The following is a 21,484-nucleotide window of genomic DNA, read 5'->3' on the forward strand; positions in this document are numbered from 1 at the left end:
AGAAGTGATGGGCACTGTTCCAGACCTGTTCCAGACCTGGCCTATAAACACACCCATGTGCCGTACTTTCCCTTTTCTCATCCACTCCTGGAGGCAAAGAACTCTGAAGACCTGGAGGACAGCAGAGCTGCAGGACAGAAAGCCTGGGCCCCTGAATGGTCCTGCAGAGTCACCATCCATTAGACGAGTAAGAAATCAACTTTTACTCTCTGAGATTTGGAACTATACTGTTAAAGGAGCTAAGATGATCTTAGTTAAGATAGGCAGAAATCAAATAAATAGAGAAATATATATGTGAAAGAAAGAAGAGGGAGTGAAGAAGAAACATAAAATACTGCTCTTGGAAAAAAAAAAAAGAAGAAGATATACAAATCTGTAGAAAGACTAATCAAGAGAAAAGTTTAAAAGTGCAAAGGGAAAATAAAGAGAACAGGCCAGGCACATTGGCTCACGTCTGTAATCCCAGCAGCACTTTGGGAGGCCGAGGCGGGTGGATCACTTGAGGTCAGGAATTTGAGACCAGCCTGGCCAACATGGTGAAACCCTGTCGCTACTAAAAACACAAAAAATCAGCCAGGCATGGTGATGCACGGCTGCAATTCCAGCTACTCAGGAGGCTGAGGTGGGAGAATTGCTTGAACCCAAGAGGCAGGGGAGGTTGCAGTGAGCCAAGATTGTGCCACTGCACTCCAGCCTAGGCAACAGAGTGAGACTCTGTCTCAAAAGAAAAAAAGAAAAGAGAACAAATGAGAAATACCTGGACACCCAAAAGAGATTTTCACAATAACAATACTGTGAATAATCATACACTAATAAATTGAATAACTTAAATGAAATGGATACATTTCTGGAAGATATAAAATATTAAAATTGGTGTTGAGATTAAAAGCTTGACTAGAGCAACAACAAATCAAAAATCAACATCCAGTCATATAACCATCTCAGCTGCTAGAGAGGTGAGGGGAGGGCAACTTCAGGCACAGAAGAATTTTCAAGGTATAGATATTTCTTAATTCATACAATTTATTCCAGGAAATAGAAAAGAGGGGGGAAGCTGCTCATATAATTTCTGTGGCTAGAACAATATTGATACCAAAACCACATAAGGGCCAAATAAGAATAATGGGTTATCGGCCCATTTTTATTTATGATCATAGATTCTGTAATCTAAGATCAACATTCAGATTCTCAGGGAAAGATGGCAGATGGAACACACACCTTTATTTCTGTTCGCTCCTAAAACCCACAAAAATGAACATAAAGAAATGCAGGAAACATAGGAACGAGGGAAACTAGAAGGTAAAATAGCAAGAAAATTTGGGGAGCTGAAAAAAATATATAAGTAAGTGGGAAATGACTTAGAAGTGAGAAAACAGAACCTTTCATCAGAGTTGAGGAAGGCAGAAGTCAAGTCTTATTTACACAACAGTATCGCCAAGATGGCTGAGAAAGTGGAGGTGGTTTAGGGGAGTCCAATTAAGAAGAAATGGTAGAAAGTTGTTTAAGAAGAAATGAGGAACCCAGATCCCCTTGCCACTTTCAGCAAATGAGCGACCTTGACCCACCTTGGCAGACAACTGGGAATGAATGCCTTAGAGAGGTTGCAAAGAAGGCTGGGTTTCTGTGTGTGGTAGGGAAGGGGTGGGCAATAGGTATAGGTGAGGATGGTGACAATGTCCTGAAAACCAAGGGATTATGTGAAGAACATGTACCAGAAGCTGAGAAACACCCCAGCCCTCTTCTCCTATTTGGATTCCAGAAAGTTGGCAGCCAGATCTTCTTCCTCCAGACAAGAGATGGGGTGAGTCTTCCCTGGGGATCCTGAGCAGCCCAAGAGAGAAGGCTGAATGATACTGACAAGGCACTTCCTGAAGCAAATGGCCAAGGAGTCACCCTCCTGTGAAACTCCAAGGGCACCAGCGCCACTGTGGGCTCATAGCACCCAATTATCTTTAGAATTTTGTTACCCAGGCCTGAGAAAAAGCTCTCAAGCGAAAGAGAAGAAAGAAACTAAACAGAGAATAGTGAAGGCAACTGGGAAGAAACAGAGACCACCTAAGGAACCATAAATAAAAACAGAAAACTTTTTTTCCAAGGGCTGTTTCCAAAACAGCCCTTGGAAACTTAAAAATATATATAATAGCAGGAATTAAAACTTCAGTGGAATGATTGGAATATAAAATTAAGGAAATCTCCCCAGAAAACAAAGTAAAAGAGAAGGAGAGATGCAGAGGGAGGGGGAGAGGGAGGCAGACAGAGAATGAGAACAACAGAGAAATGGGAGAGAAAAAAAAAAAAAGAAAAAGACAACTGGTCCAGGAGGTGAATGCTTGAATAAAAGGAGTTCTAGAAAGAGAGAACATAGAAAACAGAGAGGGGAAAATCATGCATGAACTAATTCAAGAAATTTTCCTGTGAATTTCTAGATCGAAAAGGCCACTCGCTGTGTGGAGCAAATGGATGGAAATAGACACACTCCAAGGCTCATCCCTGTGACATTCCAGGACACCGGGAACAAAAAGAAAATGCTGATAAAGTGAAGACAACAGGTCACATACTGCCATAGTTATCATAATTGTTCCTGATTTTTCAACAACAATAGGGGCAAGAAGGTAACAGAGCAATGCCTTCAAAATCCTGAGGACAAACTGTTTCCAACTCAGAATTTTATCAGTCAAACTGTCATGGTAAAACAGGCATTTTTAAATATAAAAGTTGTCAAAATGTATTTTCCATTCCCCCTTTCTCCCATAGTTACTCAAGGATGGGTTCTACCAGTACAAAGGAGTAAACAAAGATCCAAGAATCAGGAAAATGATGTAGAGGAGACAAAGAGAAGCCCCAGAAACATGAGGAAGAGACAGCTGTGTACCAACTGGTGGAGGCAGTGCATCCATACAGGGCAAAAAAAGGCTGCAGGCATGACTTTTTAGGAAGATGCTCAACAAAATACTTGCTGAGAAAAAAACAAAACAAAACTTAGAACTGCTGGTTCCAAAACATGTGCCTTTGTTTGTTTTTTCTTGTTCTGACTTTAATTCATTACACCACTGCTCTCCAAGAAAAAGCTATCAATTATTCCCTTCCAACAATGCATAAGAAAGACTTTTTCCCTACTTCTCCAGGACAGAATATAATTATCATTTATTTTAATCTTTTTTGAACTGTTAAAAAGATAAACTGAGGCACAGTAAAATTTTAAAGAGTTTTGGTGCGTTTTTTTTAGCATCAACAATTTATGAACTGAGCAGCTCCAAACCAGAAATAGTTTGGGAGCTCCACTGAGGAACACAAAGAGGAGACTTTTATAAGACAGACACAGAAGTAAAGCAAAGTATTTAATTGGTTACTGTTATACAATTGCTTTTTTTGGTCTATGAAGTTGGAAAGCCCCTTGTTATCTAAGTTTGTATAAATAGTAACTTCTGATTGGTTGAGCTTAAGTTCTGCTTTTTTAAAAAAAAAAAAAATATATATATATATATATACACATACATACATATAGGCATTCACAAGAAATAGCTCAAGTTAAGTTTGCTTATGTTTGCAAATCAAGCAAGGTTTAGGTCACTTACAAATCGTAACTGCTTTCGTCCCCTCCCAGATTCTTCAGGTCTGGTCTCCATTTTAATTTACTTTAACAATCCCACCGCTTTGGGTCACCCTCTCAGCAAGCTAAGAAGAAAGTGATAGCATTCCTCTCAGTTACCACTAGTGAAATAGTCACTGGAACAAAGAGTCATGTAATCTTATCCTCAACAGTTGTATTGGAATATAAGTTTACATGGCATCATTACCTGCATCATGGGCTTCAGTGGTAGGGTTGTTGAGTTCTTCAAGTTAATTAACGATGATGGCAATCATTTGATGTGTGAGTGCCTTCTGGAAAGCTTTGAAATCCTTGAGAGGATAAGATATAGTACGATGGTAAACAAAATGACTACAGAGAGAATAATAGCCAAGGATTTTTAAATTCCCTGGAGCAGAGATTCCCAGGAGCCAATATTTCACCAATAAAATAAATCAGTGGAGAAGGCAACACCTGTCTGATAAAAGACATATTTGTTCCTTAAGATCCTTTAAATTGGGCTCAACAATTTCTAATTTATTAATATAGAAACCATATCTTTTTTTTTTACAAATAAAAGCCTCCTTGTTAAGTTGCTAAGGTATCAAGGACTTCTATTTTGGAGTACTATTGAGGTTAAATTGTTTATTTCAGATTGTATTGCTTGAAGGGAATTCAAGGTAGCATTCTATGAAAACAAAAGAAAAAAAAAGGTTAACATTAGGAACAAATTATGATCTTAGTCTTTAAGTCCGGAGAGCAGCCAGTCAAGATTTCTAAATTTGAGTTTGAAGCATTTTTAGATGATGGAATGAGGATGGCAATTGCAACCTGATGGATTTTCCTGGCTTGCAGTTTGAATGTCTCTGGAAATGTCATCGGGTGTTCCAGTGAATTCTCCAAGTGACCCACACAGCAGCAGCATGAAAATTTTCCATACATGGTCTGTTGTAGTAATTTTTCGAATTTAAAGTCATCCAATTTCAGCCGGCAGGGCTTTGGAAAAAAGCAGTTTTAGTTTCTAGTGAAACTAGAAAATGTTAGGATTGAATCCAATTTACAAGGACATAACAAAGACCAGAATTTGATGACGGGTGCTATAGTTTTCTATTGAAATACAATCTTTTTTATGGTTATTCCAAATTTTTCCAAAAATAATCATGGTTAACTCTTCTTTTTGTGCAAAATCAGTAGTCTCATTAAACTTGATCTGATTATTTACATAAGTGCAATAAGAAAAGTGATTCTATGTATGCATATTTTTAAACTACATCATTTTAGTTAAAGTTTTGATAATATCCAAGGGGCTTTATTGACTTTTGTATAAGTCAATCTTAGTTATTTGTTCATTTTATTGTTTGTTTTACTATTTGTTAACAAGGAATCTCAGATTAGACCTTTAAAAACCTCTCTAGGCTAACAGGCCAAGTCAAGGACTTATCCAATTATGTCTTGTTATAAGAATAGATTCTTATTTGAACCTATGCAAATACCTATATTGCCATGAAAATAAGAATATTCAATAAGTGCTTCCAAATTATGGGGTGATCAGGTAGGGAGGAAAAAAACATTTTCTTTTTGTTTACAAAAGTATATTTTATCAAATTGTTTTAAGTTATAGAAAAAAAGTTTCCCTAAATCTAGAAAGCAAGACATTAAAGAACCAGCAATGTTTCAAATGAAAAGTTATAAAAATTATAATTATTCTCATCAGTTAATTTAGTCTCACATAATTAATTTTTGTTTTGCTTGATCTTGGGTTAGTAGATTTATAAATACATTACTTTTCCATTAGAGGTCTGGAAATTCTTACCTAGCCTTATAGTATGATCTTAAAATTATCAGCACCTGTACTCATCAGCCTTTATCATGAATCTCTTACAATTCTGTGTCATGCAACTGACAAGGGAATTTGGTTGCTTTGGTAACATACAATATTTTAACATAATAATTAAAATTATGGATGATAATATTATACTGGTACATATCAGATTTCTAGGAATTTTACATAATTTCTGGAACACTCATCAATAACAAACATAACTTAAAGAAGGTTTAGAGTCACCCATTATTTGACATTGCTTCTCATGCAATTTAACATATCAAATAAGCCTCACTAGTTTAACATGTCCGTTTTTATAAGAAGAGAAGATAAATTCTTTTGAGATATTCCAGGGACCCTTTTGGACACTCCCAAAGTTGGTTTGAGGTCAAAAAGACCTATAGGGCATGGCCAGTTCTAGGGGTAAGGTTGTGTCCATGCCAGTGTGTGGCATATGGCGATGTTCAGCTAGCATGAGACTGAATTAATTACTACACATAGGAGCCAGAGTAAAGTATTCCCAGGCCATCTACCCCCAACCAATGTCCCCACTGATTACTGCAACCTCTTACATCTTCTATAACATGCTCCAAAAATTACGCACAACTGTAATCCCCCAAATGCCAAATACCACATTATTTCACGTTGAACAGTCTTGTTAGTGCATGAGTTCGTGTGCAGTACATGTGGTATTGTACACAAATTACATTTCCCTTCTACACTGTAATGAACATGGAGTGTGATGTAAATAACCATGGAATACCGAGTTAAAGCTAGAACTTTATCTAAATTAGACCTGAGTTTTTCGTGCCCCCAGGTGCCTGACAGAACTAAACAGTGAGAACCCCAGAACCCTTTCCAATGGGGAACGGCAGAGGCACCACAGCCACGGACCCTCCACTCACTCTTGCACTCATTGCACCTTGACCGTCTTCGTTGGTGCTTGCAGACGTTTGTCATAGTGGATTTTTTAAATCAGATCGTGAATTTTGGGCAAACTTTCTACAGTTCGTGGGAGTAAATGTTTGAATTGTTTGAGTTCAGACCGTAAGACAAATCTGCATTTTCCATTCTGAAGAGGTACACATGAGCTAGCAGATAGAAAGGGAGAGATGGGATCGAATTTCAATTATACGGAAACAAGGTAGAAAAGAAGGGACCTCAGGCAAAAGAGTAAAAGCAAGTTTGCAACTTAGCGTTTACAGTGGCTGGTCACAGGAGTATCTGACACTGGAATTCCCAAACTTCTCTGCACCTTAGAATTACCTGAGGAATATTTTTTAAAATGCCAAAGCCCAGGCCACACCCGGACCAATTAAATTAGGCACACTGGGGGGGAATCCGGCATCTGCATTTCTGAAGCTCCCTAGATGATCCCAGCATGCAGAGGAGTCTGAGAATGACTAATCTAATTTAATTTCCACAATATGCTTGTGAAGCGGTCGCCACTATCCCCTGTGATTCCCTTAAGGTTCCCCCCAGTGAATTTGTGGCATCAGGAGCCCAGCCCACCGCTCCTTCCACTGCACGTGCCGCTGTCCTGGAGGACAGGAAGCAGAGCCAGGGTGCTGCGTACGAGGCTCTTCAGAGGGCCTCCAAGGGTGCACTGCCCGAGCTGAGCCGTCTGATTACGCTCCGGGGTGATGGACAGGCTGCCCTGCCCCCTGCTGGCCAGAGGCTGCTATTGCCGCCAGCGTGCACACGCGTGCGCGCATCTTCAGCCACCTTTAGTTTCTCTCAGATTCTTCCCTCGTCTCTTCTCTGCAGTGTCGCCAGAACACCTTCCCACACTCTATTCTTTGTGGCCCTTCTGACTTTCTCTTTGCCGTGTGACAGGGGAGTCCTCCCTAACCAGCAGACAGTGAAGGTGGAGTCCACGTTTCTCGGCCTCCACGCATAGCCAGAGTCTCAGACCCAGCAAGGCTGCAGACAGTGCTGTGTAAGTGGGCCTTCAGTCCTGTGGGGAGCCCAGGTTGAATCCCCAGGAATAGAAGCTCCAGAGGAAGGTCCCCAATCAGTCCGTGGTCCCCAATCCTGAGAAGGGTTGCCTCTTCTGGAAGGAGCCTGGGTCTCATCGCTATGCGGGAGGTGTCCAGGAAATGTGAGACCGGAAGTCGCCGTCAGGGAACGGAGTAGTCTGTGGCCCTGTTAGAGGAAACAGCCCTGGGGGGTCCCAATTGCTTCCAGAATCTATTCTGTTTACTCTTCTAGGGAATACCTGTACCTTCTTTCCTTGGACCCAAGATTTAGGACATGAGAAGAATCTGGAAGAAGCTGAGCCCACAAGGGTCCCAGGAGGGCATTCTACACGCTTGCTACACGCTCGAGGGAACTCAGGTTCCCTGTCTGTAAAATGCGGATTCTCTCCCATGAAATCTCTGAGGTGAATAGCTCTGGATAAACTTCAGTGGCCTTCTTTTAGATGTTTTTTGTTTTTGGTTTTGGTTTTTGGTTTTTTTTTCCCCCTTGGGTCTTCCTGCCTGGGGCCCTCTGCCCTGGGTCTCCTGCAGAGGTTCCCACCAGCTCAGGAAAACACTCAAGGGTGGGTGTCTCAGAGCTCAATAGGCCTGAGTTCCTTTCCCATTACCTCCTACCACTCCCTGGACACACACACTAGCACATACATGCACACATGTGTGTGCAATCAAGCTAATCAGAGTGGGCCCTTGATTGAGTCAGAGCTCTTTGCACTCCTCCACACGCCCTCTACAGTGTAGCACTAATTCTGTGTCCTCCAGGGTCAGGGCCAGGTGCAGCAGGTGCAACCCACATTGCAGGTGAAACCTGTGAGTGGAGGAGCCTGGTGGGGGCTCTTGCTGTCATCTAGGTGGAAGGAGATGAAGATCAGGCAGAGGAGACAGAAAAAGATCTGGAGGGTTTGGTGACAAAGGAAAAGATCTGGAGTGTCTGTGACAATGGATTTGAAAGTTCTTTGTCACTTTCAAGTTCTACACAAATTTGAGACAGACATCATATGATTCTAGCACCATTGTCTCAGATTTCGTATCTGTCAAAATTTTACAATGTTCTACAAAAGGCAAATACAATTACCTTGCATCTTTAAGTTTAGAATTTTTCTTTATTTTTTTCTCCATTTTGATCATTGTTAGGTTTGAGCCCCAGCTGAGGTCCAAGGGAGCAGGTGGACAGGAGGGCAGGGACCTGGAAGAATACTCAAGAGACAGCAGGTAGATGAGACATGGATTTATTCAGCAGCTCACTCACACTGTCGGTGCTGCATTTATGCACCTCACAAACAATAGTGGCTCCAAGCCAGGCAATGAGCCTCTCCATGTTATGGCTACATAGCTGTGTTTACATTATACACGGGACTGTGTGCCTGTGCTACAATCTCGCTGAGTCATGCAGGATGTTTTCCTCGGCCTATGCCTACGTGGCTGCAGCTCAGCCATGTTCCTTACAATCATCATAAGGGTTTAAAGCATTGTTTGGGGAAACCCAGGCAATCTTTTTTTTTTTAGACAAAATCTCACTCTGTCACCCAGGCTAGAGTGCAGTGGTACAATCTCAGCTCACTGCAACCTCCGCCTCATGGGTTCAAGTGATTCTCCTGCCTCAGCCTCCCAAGTAGCTGAGATTACAGGCATGCATCACCATGCCCAGCTAATTTTTGTATTTTTAATAGAGATGGAGTTTCACCATGTTGGTCAGGCTGGTCTCGAACTCCTGACCTCAGGTCCACCCACCTCGGCCTCCCAAAGTGCTGGGATTACAGATATGAGCCACTGTGCCCAGCCCCAGGTAATCATTTAATGAGCTGAACCTGCCCCTTACTTTGACTCTGCAAGTGTGCTACACTTGTAGCTCCTTGGCAATGAGGTTGTGAAAACAAGTCCAACACACACAGGATAAGGATCCATCATTCTTGCATGTTTAGCTTCATACCAGGTGAGGCTCTCAACTCCTCTCTCATGCTCCTTTCCCTCTCCAGGCTGCCCTCTGCTAAGGTATGCAGTCCCCTCTAGGCCCAGGTCATGGAGCCTGTGCTTCACCTGCTGGTGTCTCCCCTCACCCAGCCTCCAGACCCCACCAGGCCAGCCGTGACTGTCACTACCTGATCATCTTCACTCTTAGACACAAGAAAAAACTTTCAGGTTTTGCACTTCAGGAGTTTTATGACTTTGGGATTCTATCCCTTGCTTAAGAAACCCATGAATTTATTTTTTATAATTTTTACTATGCCAGCGTGGGTGGGAGAGTAAAATTCCCCACCTCCCAAGGACATGTTTCAGGAAATAAGGAAACGATACCAGCTATTATCAGATCCTGACATTTCACTGGGGCCCTGGCCTGATCTTGGGGACAGGAGACAGGTGCACACCAGCCCAGGCCTTAAGTCCACTCTTCTTACTTCATTCAACTCCTCTCTTTTTTCTCCTCCAGCTCGGAGAATCTTTATTTGGTCCAGAGTGTTGAGGGTAAGACTATAAGAGCTGTTTCTCTCGGTTCACACACGTATGAGAAAATTTCTACTCAATGTGTTGAGCTACAATTTACTTGAATACATATATCCATGTATCAATCATTATTATCAAGATATAGAATGTTTGCATTACACAAGGAAGTTGTTTCACATGCCTTTACAATTAATACACTTCTCCCAAAAGTCTTTCAACACGTGAACAGATAAACAGATAGCAGCACGTCACACGATGGTATATTACTCAGCAGTAAAAAGGAATGGTCTATGATACACCAACAACATGAATGAATCTCCAAAACCTTAGGCTGAGCAAAAGATGACACATATAATCTGCACTGTATGATTCCATGTATATGAAAATTTATTACAGGCAAAGATCTCCAGTGTTTTTGTTTTGTTTTGTTTTTGTTTGTTTGTTTGTTTGAGACGCTGTCTCTCAATGTCGCCCAGGCTGGAGTGCAATGGCGCAATCTCGGCTCACTGCAACCTCTGCCTCCCGGGTTCACACGATTCTCCTGCCTCAGCCTCCTGAGTAGCTGGGATTACAGGCACACACCACCACACCCTGCTAATCTTTTGTATTTTTAGTAGAGATGGGGTTTCACTATGTTGGCCAGGCTGGTCTTGAACTTCTGACCTCGTGATCCTCCCGCCTCGGCCTCTCAAAGTGCTGGGATTGCAGGCTTGAGCCACCGCGCCCAGCCATCCAGTGTGTCTATCTAAAAGTTTTCTAGTTTGAACTTTCACATTTATGACTATGATTCATTTAGAATTAAGTTTTCTGTATGGGTAACTAGTTGTCCTGGCATCACTTGTTGAAAATACTTTGCTTTTGTCCGTTGAATTGCTTTGGTGGCTTTGTTAAAAATCAGTTGCCCGTATATGTGTGGGTCTATTTCTGGACTACCTAATCTGTTCTATTTATTTAACTGTCTGTCCTTACAACAGTAGCACACTGTCTTCATTACCGTAATTTTATAGTAAGTCCTGAAATCAGAGGTGAGTTATCCATCTTCGTACTTCTTTTTCCCATTGTTTTGGCTACTCTGTGCCCTGTGCATATAAGTTTCAGAGTCCTCTTGTCAATTTCAACAAAAATGCCTACTAGGTTTGTGTCTGTGACGCAACCTAGTATTGAGTTTATACATCAGTTTGACAAGAATTAACATCTTAACAATATTGAGTCTCCCAGTTCAGGAACATGGTATTTCTCTCCATTTATTTAGATTTTCTTTAATTTATCTCATCTTCCTGGTATAATGCAAACATTCTATATCTTGATAATGATGATTGATACATGGATATATGTATTTAAGTAAACTGTAGCTCAACACATTGAGTAGAAATTTTCTCATATGTGTGTGAACCGAGGGGAACAGCTCTTCTTGTCTTACCCTCAACACCCTAGACTAAATAAAGATTTTAATTTAATTTATCTCATCAATATTTTGTAGTTTTGAATATATAGGTCTTGCACATATTTTGTTAAATTCATCCCTAAATATTTAGTAGTTTAAGATGTTGTTTTAAGTGTTATTTTAAAAATTTTCATTTGTCTATGGTACATTGCAATTATGTAGATAGTCCATTTGAGTTTTCTATATTGACCTTGTACTCTGAAACACTGCTAAATTTCAGTATTGGTTGTTATAGCTTTTTGTGTAGATCACTTAGGATTTAGTGTATATACAATCATGTTGTCTGTGAATAGAGACAATTTTCCTTGTTCTTTACGATATGTATGCCCTTTGTTTCCCTTTATTGCCTTATCAAGTAATTAAATCTCCAGAACAATATTAAAGAAAAGTGCTGAGAGAGATAGCCCTGCCTTTTCTCCTAACTTAGATGGAAATGATGGGGTCTTTCATCGTAAAGGGTAACTCTGACTATAGGTATTTTGCAGATACCCCTTATCAGGAAAAGGAAGTTCCTTTATTTTCCTAGTTTGCTTATAGTTCTAATTTTTCTAATGTTTTCCTACATTTTTTGATACGACCTTATGTTTGTTTTTCTTTTTAATATCATGAACTACACTGATTGATTTTTCAAATGTTAATCCAACCTGGAGTTCCTGGGATAAACCCCATCTGACCATGTGTATTATCTTTTTTATATACTGTTAAATTCAGTACACTAATACTGTGTTCAGGATGTTCATGAGGGATATTGGTCTATCATTTTTCTTTCTTCTAATTCCTTTTCCTGCTTTTTGTATCAGGCTAATTTGAGCCTTATAAAATGAATTGAGATATGTTCCTAGTTTTCTTAAAGAGTTTAAGTTCAATATTAGTTGTTTCTTAAATATTTATGGCATTTTGTCTTGCTAAAGACTATATTTCTCTTGAAGTTGGAGGCCAAGATGACTTCACTGGTAAATTCTATCAAATATTTCTATGTCTGAAATGGTTATTTTTGTTATAATGGATTATCATTTATTCGAAATATTTAACTTAAAATTGACTATCACATTACTTTACTTCTGCATAGGGTTTACTTTTATTATAAGTTTATTAGGTTTTCTTTACCTGTTTATTAATTTTCTGTCTCCTTTCGGCCTTCCCCATCCTACCAAACACCCTTCTCTGAATATAAGCTCCATGAGTGAAGGAAACGTGCCCGAGCTCTCCATCTATTCCCTGTGTCTGGAATGGCAGACTCAATAAGCATTTGTTGAATGAATTGTAGGAATGAATGAAGAAACTCTCCTTTTGTTCTCTTGGTTTTCAGCTAATATGCTTGAGTTTTCAGAAGCTGGAAGAAACAAGGCATGGATTGTCCTCTAGAACCATAGGGACTGTGCAGCCCTGCCAACACCTTGATCACAGACTTCTGGCCTCCAGGCTGTGATAGGATAAATTTCTGCTAAGGCACCCAGTTTGTGATCATTCGTCACAGGAGACTTGGAAAACAAATACACCAACTAATTAATATTTTGATTATTATGTAATTATAGAAATATATTAATTCATAGGTTTTCTCATATACTTTATTTTTGTAATTTCCACTAGTTTTTCATTCCTAAAAATATATAGATATATTCCTTTTACAAATATTTGATTTACATTTTTTCACCTTTCTGGATGGACATTCTTACTCTTCAGTATTTGTTCATGTTATATATTTTATGTGTGCACATACTCAAATATAAATATGTTCTTGTAATATTTAACATTTTATGCATGTGTTTAATTTATGCTAATTACATTGATATAAATTTATTAATTTATATTACAACTAAATACATACATATCATAAATGAAAATTATTAGAAATAATAGGAGAGATTATTAATTTAGATATATATAAGATTCATACACAAAAATTAGTTGCATATATATGAACAAACAACAAGCAATTACAAAATGTGATTTTATAAAGACACCACTTTTGGTCACCTTTTAAACCAGAATGCAATAATTATTTAAACTTTGGACTTGTCCCAGTACTTACTACCACCATTTGTCGGCCCTTTAAAAAAATGTAACTACCAGTGGATTGAAGTAAATATTCAAATTATTTCTTTCCAAGAAGGACATTAGTTTCTATCATGTGTAACACCATCTGGTTGTCTTCACAGAGGAAGGATAATTTAGTGAGACTTCAGAGCCTTGGATGATGCTGCTCCTTGTTCTCTGTAGAAATTGATTTGTTGTCTTCTGATGTTTGGTGTTGCAGCAGAAAGCTCTGAAGCCAATGAGACTTAAAAGAAATAACTTCCTTTTCTCTCCTGTCCTGCACATGGTAGGATTTGTCCTAGAGAAATGTGGTGGGTATTGCTATCGTAGAACATCTGTTTCCCCTTTATCTCTGGACAAACAGAAGACTTGTGCTTTTCAGCTCCTTGATGATCTGCTTGGCTAATAAAATATGAGTGGAAGTGACAGTCTCACTTCCAGAGGAACCATTTAAGGACCAGTGTTCAAATTTCCAGCACTCTCTTCCCCTTCCGTGACAATCAGGCAAGCAGGCATTGATGTGCAAGTCCATAAAAGCAATGCACCTCAAATCCTGAGCCAACCCACAGAGGACAGGACCTCTACCCTAGAGAGTCATCCGGTCATGTGGTGGGCTTCCCAGGAATCAGGGAAAAACTTTATGTGAACTCACTGAATGGGGATTGTTTATTATTCAGATAGCCTGTGCTGGAAGATACAGTTTGCATCTCAAATTAGTAAGAGCTTCACATATGTCATCCTTCATTTCAGAAAATCTTCCTTCCATTAAGCCTATATTTGTTGCTTGTGTTTTCATTCTTCTGGCCACTCCTTCAGAAACACCATTACATATAGGCTGCCTCTCCATTCTTTCTCATCTTACCTCTCTTGGGTCAGCAAACTTTTTCTGTAAAGGGCAAAACAGTGAATACGTCATGCTTGTGGACCATGTGATCTCTGTTGCAGCTACTCACCTCTGCCACTGTGGCATGCCACCTTTCACAGAGTACACGGAATGAAGAAGCATGTCTACAGTAAAACTTTATTTACAAAATCAGATGTCAGGCTGGATTTGGCTCCAGGGCTATAGTTTACCGAACCCTGCTGTAAAAGGAGGGAATCAACAAAGAGAGCGTTAGATATGGGATCAGGAGAGAGCACTTTCAACACGGGATGAAAGCTATGGGAGTTATCAAGGAGATGGCGAAGGGGTATCTCAGAAAGGGATATTTCAGCTGTGCTGAAAGCGTAGAGGAAAATTAGTCCAGATTGGGGCAGGAAGACGTTAGACCACATGGGGCTGTGCTGGAGGAATAAAACCAGTCAATAACTGATATGTATGAATATGTTGACACGAAATTTACATTGTTGATGTAGAGTTTGGAAAGGAATGAATGATGGCATGTAAAATATGAAGCAAATTTTGTAAATAAGGCAATTAATAACTTCACAGAAATAAAAAGTAGTATCAAAAAGAAAATGTAATCATAATAAACCACATGACTAGGGCCAAGAAAAATATTTACATTGTCATGAAATATAAAATCTAAGTATTAATTGTACTGGTAACTGTATCTGACTGTATTGGGAGGCTAAAGGTAGGGGGGAAGTCACAGGTGTGAGTGGCATGAAAGAGGAACAAGCCTCACCTCCCATATTATGTGTCTAATGGAGAATAGCTAAGGCTGTAAAACAAACAAGTATCAACATAAGGATACAAATGAAAAATACTTCAAATTGCCTCCAAGAAATGGGAATTGGGATGTGGTGTTGAAGCATAGAACTGCTGCATTTTTGTTAATATGCACTTACAGCATAAATTTTTGAAGATGTGTATCTGCATTATTTTGATGAGATGTTAAAACTTGAAAGAATACTGCAACGATGGCCAATATACACTTTTTTAAATTCCTAGATTAGAATTTCTTAGTCAGAGTTGATTTCTTTTCTAAAATGGATTTTGATTCATCTCGCCACACTGTCTTTCAGAAAGGTGGTATCAATTGCTTTTACCCAGCAGAATATGCAATCACCTTTTCCCTAAAATCTCCCAACTCTGGTTATCATCATTTATTTAAACTTTTGGCAATCTGATCAGAAGAGTTGTTTTGCACTTATTTTAATAATATCCATTTTGAATACAATTTAACATTTTCACTAATATTTCTTCTATAGAAAAGTGCCTGTTCCTAGACTCATCTCCTTTTTCTATTGAAATGTTCATTTTCTCTTATTGTTTAAAGGACTTGCTTGTCTTTATATGAAATTTAATAACCCTTTATATGCCAAATAGGGAGAAAACATTCACAGTTGTGATTTGCTTTTAAATTTCACTTATTGTATTATTCTATAACATCCAAGTTTTAGTTTGCATGTAGTATGATCTATTATTTTTCCCTGGATGGTTTGTGGCATTGGGATCATAAATAGAAAGTTCTATTCCACCAAAAAATTATATAAATTTTACTTTTCTTTCTTTCAGAACTTCTGTGTACTGCTATTTTATGTATACATATGTATAATCAAAAGTCAAGCAAACATGATTTTGTGGGTGTTGATTATTAATGACAGACATTAATTGGGGAGATACCATATAAAAGGCACTTCTATAAATGTTCTGAAGTGTTTACTCATTTATTCCCAGAACAATTATATTAGCAGTTCATTAATTACCATTCAAGAAAGAAGGAAACTGAGACTTTTAGAGGTCTAGCAGTTTGCTCAAAAATGTCAGAGCCCCAAAGAGGCAGAGCGGGAACCCAAACAGGGTGTGTATCTCAAGAGTCCAAGGTCTTTACAGCACTAGTTTATGAGTTAGATGCCTTGAAATCTACAACTCAGGGTGTGCACATGTAGGGCTGATATTCCACTAAAGAACAGACCTTCCTCTTCTGCTGTGGGGACAATTTCAGGAACCAGAAGAAATACGAGTCTGACATGTCCCACTTGCTGCCTAGATTTTATTTTTCAATTGTCGAGACCCCTTTAAGGATAAATCACATTAAAGATATTGTAGCTCTCTTAATAGATCTATACAGTGCTGAAAGAAATATTTTTACAATAAAAATAAGCTAGAATTCTTTTACTTTTAGCAATAGTAACTCATGTTTATTAAGCACCAAGCTTTTACAAACAATATCTCGTGTAATGCTCACAAGGATTTTGTGGGACAGATGCTGTGTCTCCATATTGCAAATGATGGGATTCAGATTCACTTCAGCCTGCGTCCTAGGTGCACTCCTGATGGCTCTGGGTAGATGGGCTGGATGAATTGGCCTAAGATGAATGTACTTTGCCACACTGGCACTGGTCTGCCCTGGAGTCCCCATGACAAATGCTTGGAGGCAGCCCCTACCTTGGATCCCACAAACAGCAATGACAAGGGCCGCTGGAAAGCACAGGATGTGTCTGAAGGCCCTAGAGGGTCTTGGGGAGATGTCCCCAGGGGCTGAACAGAGCCCGGCAATGCCCCTTCTGCTCCACTGTGGGACCCTTTTTGCAGACTTGCCTGCAGCTCCAGGACCTTGGCTGTGCCAGAACCCAACAGACTGTTGATCACTCCTTTACTAGCTCCCCTAGCAGTCTTCAGCAGCTCTTCTCCTGCCCACGTCGCCTAGTGGCAAGTTTGTTTAATTACCCTCTCTGCAGGCTCATCTCCTGTGTATTCTGTTCTCACTTGTTCCCTTACACTTTCCTTTCCAACTGTATTGCCTCAGTCTTTCGGAGAAGCCCCTTACCTTAGGCACAGGAAAGCCATGGTTCATGACCTGTCCTGGGGCCACCACCCACATGCCCCACCAATGTTGGCCCCAGGATCCAAAGTCACTGGGTCCTCTGCTTTGCCCATTTTTTTCATTCCACCTCCCTTTTTGGCCAGGCGCAGTGGCTCACGCCTGTAACCGCAGCACTTTGGGAGGCCAAGGCAGGCAGATCACTTGAGGTCAGGAGTTCAAGACCAGTCTGGCCAACATGGTGAAACCCCGTTTCTACTAAAAATACAAAAATTAGCCAGGTGTGGTGGTGGGCACCTGTAATCCCAGCTTCTCAGGAGGCTGAAGCAGGAGAATCATTTGAACCCAGGAGGCGGAGTTTGCAGTGAACCGAGATCGTGTCACTGAACTCCCACCTGGGCGACAGAGCGAGACTTCATCTCAAAAAATAAAAATAAAACACTTTTTAATACAATATTTTAAATATTATATTCATTACACAATCAACTTATATATATATATATATAAAGACTTTTTATTAGAAACAAACATTGCAGATGTTGGTTGAAGGGTGCAAAGTTTCAGTTAGACAGGATGAATAAGTTCTGGAGATCTATTATACAGTGTGGTGACTACAGTTAATAATAATATATTGTGTACTTGGAAAGTACTAAGAGAGGGCCGGGCACAGTGGCTCACGCCTGTAATCCCAGCACTTTGGGAGGCTGAGGTGGGCGGCTCATGAGGTCAGGAGATAGAGACCCTCCTGGCTAACACGGTGAAACCCCGTTTCTACTAAAAATACAAAAACAAAATTAGCCAGGCATGGTGGTGGGCCCTGTAGTCCGAGCTACTCAGGAGGGGGAGGCGGGAGAATGGTGTGAACCCAGGAGGCAGAGCTTGCAGTGAGCTGAGATCACACCACTGCACTCCAGCCTGAGCGACAGAGCAAAACTCCGTCTCAAAAAAAAAAAAAAGGACTAAGAGAGTAGATCTTAAATGTTTACACCACAAAAAAAATGATAAGTATGTGAGGTGATGGATATGTTAATCAGTGTGATTTAATCATTCCACAGTGTATACATATATCCAAGCATCTTGTAATACACTAAAAATATACAAATTTTATTTGTCAGTTATACCTTACTAAAGCTGGGTAAAGAAACAAACATTGCAACAGACTACAGATAAAGTTCCCTTCACCACTTCTTCCCCAACATTCATCATAGTCATTGCCCCAAAAGACTGCTATTATTAGTTTGATGTACAGCTTTTCATAAACAGTAAATTTCTGTGTTTGTAAAAATAAGAGATTTATGTGCACAGACAAAGCATTTTGAGTTCAGTTTACTGTATATAAGTGGGATTATATCGTACATGTCATTCTGCAGCAATTATTAAATTTAACAAGATGTTTGGAGATCTAGCTAGGTTTGCACACAAGCTGTATTTTTTAACCTTTACATGCTGCCGTATAGAAGACGTGGACCAGAAGTTACGTTATTAATTCCCCTCTGCAGATCATTATTATAAACAATCAGTGATGAACGTCTTTGTAAATCTCCTTTTGTGCCTGTGTGTGTGTATTTCTCAAGGATGGGTGAATCCTTGAAATGGAATTGACAAGTCAAAGAATGCACATATTAAACATCTTAGATCCTTATTATTTGCATTCAGAAATGCTGAACAGTTTCTATTCCCACTTTGAACATAACACCCACTTCTCCACACCCTCGCCAAGAGAGTAGGACAAGCTTTTAAAATATTTGTCAAATTAATGAATAAAAATAGTATTGCAATTTGTTTTAATCTGTAAATATCTGATGAATAAGGGGATAAGATGTTCTTGCAAATATCTCTGAGAATGTTTATTTCAATTATTGAAGTTGCTCATCCATTTCATGAATTATTGACATTAATTCTAAATTCAGGTGTTCTGTGTGCTTGTATTGATGCTTTACCTTCATGCTATTAATTTTTCTCAAATGTAGGAGATACTTGATTGTCAAATAGTATTAATGCATGGGTGAATTGAGGGAATATTCTCATGTTGGTATTTTGAGCTGTTGAGGCTTCTACTCCTGACATTCTAATTTTTCTTATTTTGTTTTTAACCCTCAGAAATCAAACGTATCGGTGGCCGCTTTTCTTGTTTAACTTGGATTTATCTTTTTTTACTTATTTATTTTCTTCCATTTACAAAGATAGGGGGCTGGAAGAGAGAATGCCAGCGGGTCCAGTGGGCCACACTGACCCTTTCTTCCCTCCATGTTCCCCATTAAAATCTAAGCACAGAAGGAAGTACATGCGACCTGCCTTTTCCAGACAGCAGGGCCTTCTCTTGGCTTGCAGAGATGCATTTGAAATGGAGGTGGCAGAGATGGGATACCACACCAGGCCAGGCCTTGTGGAACCTGCAATGCGTTCCCTGCAGAGTGATCTCCAGTGGGCTTCGGAGAGAGTAAGGGCTGGGCCCTGTCAAGACTCTGCACAGGGAGAATTCCCCAGGAGCTGTCTGCAGGAGCCCCTGAGAAGGTGGAGGCTGAAGGGAGGAGTCAGCTAAGGGCAGATGTGCAGATAGGTGTGTGAGCTGGGCAGCCTGAACTTGGGAGAACAGAGCGAAGACAGAGGGGAGCCAGAGCTGGCAGTGGCGGTGACTGAGTGATTTAGGGAAATTAAAGCAAGAGGGGAGATCGTGGAGGACGAAGATTCTCAGGTTGGGCAAAGAGGCTGAACTGGGTTTGGTCTCCCCTGTTGGGGGCGTTGGATCAGATGCCCAGAGAGTGTTCCAGAGGAGCTGGGGACAGCAATGTGGGAGGGTCCAACCACAGCAGGGATTTAGGTACTGGTAGGTGTCTTCTGCAGGCACTGGATGGCCCCTTCCTTACTCATTATCTCAGCTGTCCCAGAGTGACAAGAGCTGAGCATCGCCCCTCGGCCTGTGCTGAGCTGAAGCCTTCAGAGACCTCCATAGCTGCTGCCCCCAGGGCGTTCGTGAAGTGTGTGCACCGCCTGGCCCTGCTCCTCTCCAGGACTGCCCTTCTCCAGCTCTGTCACCCCCTGACTTGGGGCTGGTTTCTATGGAGCAGAGTGGTCTGCTGAAGGAGGGAGTGCTAAGTGTCTGTGTGAGTGTGGGTGCACTTGGGTGAGGGCCTGAGAGTTTAAAGGCAAGGATCTTGATTGGCCTGTAACAAGCAAATGAGTAAGCAGAGATGATGGCCAAAGGATATTCAAATCGATGTTAAACATAATTTTCTAACCCCACCCCTGATTTTTGTCTCATCTTCTGAGGCTGTCCACCTTTACCAGCACAGCTGTCCCCACTGTGCTCCATTTCGCTCCTACTCTCTGGCCCCAGGCCAAACCCAGCCATACTCCCCCTGCTCCAGCCTGCAGCTCAGGAGCACATGCAGGGCTGACAGCACCAGGCAGCACAGAGACCAGGGCCCTGGGGGCGGCTGAATGGGGTGAGGGGGTTGGAGGATGGGGTTGGTTCCATGGAGTAAGGAAGGAGAAGAAGCAGGGAGAACCTAGCTGGGGAGATGGCTGCTTCCTGCACTCCCTGAGCCCAGGCCTCCCCACAGGGTGCTTAGGGTGGAAGCCTGGTTGTGCCTGACCTACCCTGAACTTCCTGTGAGGGAGCTGTGCGCCCAGACTGCAGGCTTGTGTGAGCAGTAGCTCAGGTCCCTCTGACCTCTCTGGCAGGGAAAAAGCTGCTCTGAGACCAGATGCTTTGAACCTGGCGTCCTGGGACCAGGAAGGGCCATTGTTATGGGACCATTGTCATGGGAGCAGGAATAACCCTGTCAGGGCAATTGATGACTGAAGGATCCTGCTGGAGCTGGGGCAGAGAGCCATTGGGGTCAGAGGTATAAGCAGACTTGCTGGGGTTCAGGGAGAAGACTCCTTGGATCTGCAATAGGCGAGCCTGGATGAAGGCTAAGGAGGTGCCCGTGGAGAATCTCTGAGCCCAGGAGGAGCACCAGCCCAGGAGAGAGGAGGCCTGGGTGCTAGTTCTGGTTTGGCCCTGAAATAGCTGAGTGACTTTGGAGAGGCTACTTGCCTTCTCTGGGCCTCATCTCCCTCAGTTGTGAAATCAGCACTGAGAGAAATTCCCTTTTGTCCCTGCTACTTCTGGTTCTATCATGGGGGAAATTTACAGCTACCCCTTCACCCCTGCCCAGCCTAGCTTAGCCCTGAGCTGAGTTTTGGGGATCACCTCCAGACCTCTACGGCTCCCTGGTTTCCCCATTTCTGCATCAGAGACCAGCCCTCCCTTCCCGTGAGACCTACCCGGGCTCAGAGCCACTGTTGCAGGCTAGACTGGGCCTTGCTAGAAAAGCAAGTACATGAAGTCTCCAGCTCTCCCAGCTCCTTCTCTGGGTTCCTGTGAGTGTGTGTGACAATGAGTTTGGGAGAGGAGGTTGCTGAGGCTCCCAAGTTCCCTGAGGGACCTTCTCAGAGGGTGGGCAGGGAACCCAGAATCCCCCAAAACCCTAGGACCTT

The sequence above is a fragment of the Pongo abelii genome, chromosome 5 (assembly GCF_028885655.2).
Source record: "Pongo abelii isolate AG06213 chromosome 5, NHGRI_mPonAbe1-v2.0_pri, whole genome shotgun sequence".
NCBI classification, from domain to species: domain Eukaryota; kingdom Metazoa; phylum Chordata; class Mammalia; order Primates; family Hominidae; genus Pongo; species Pongo abelii.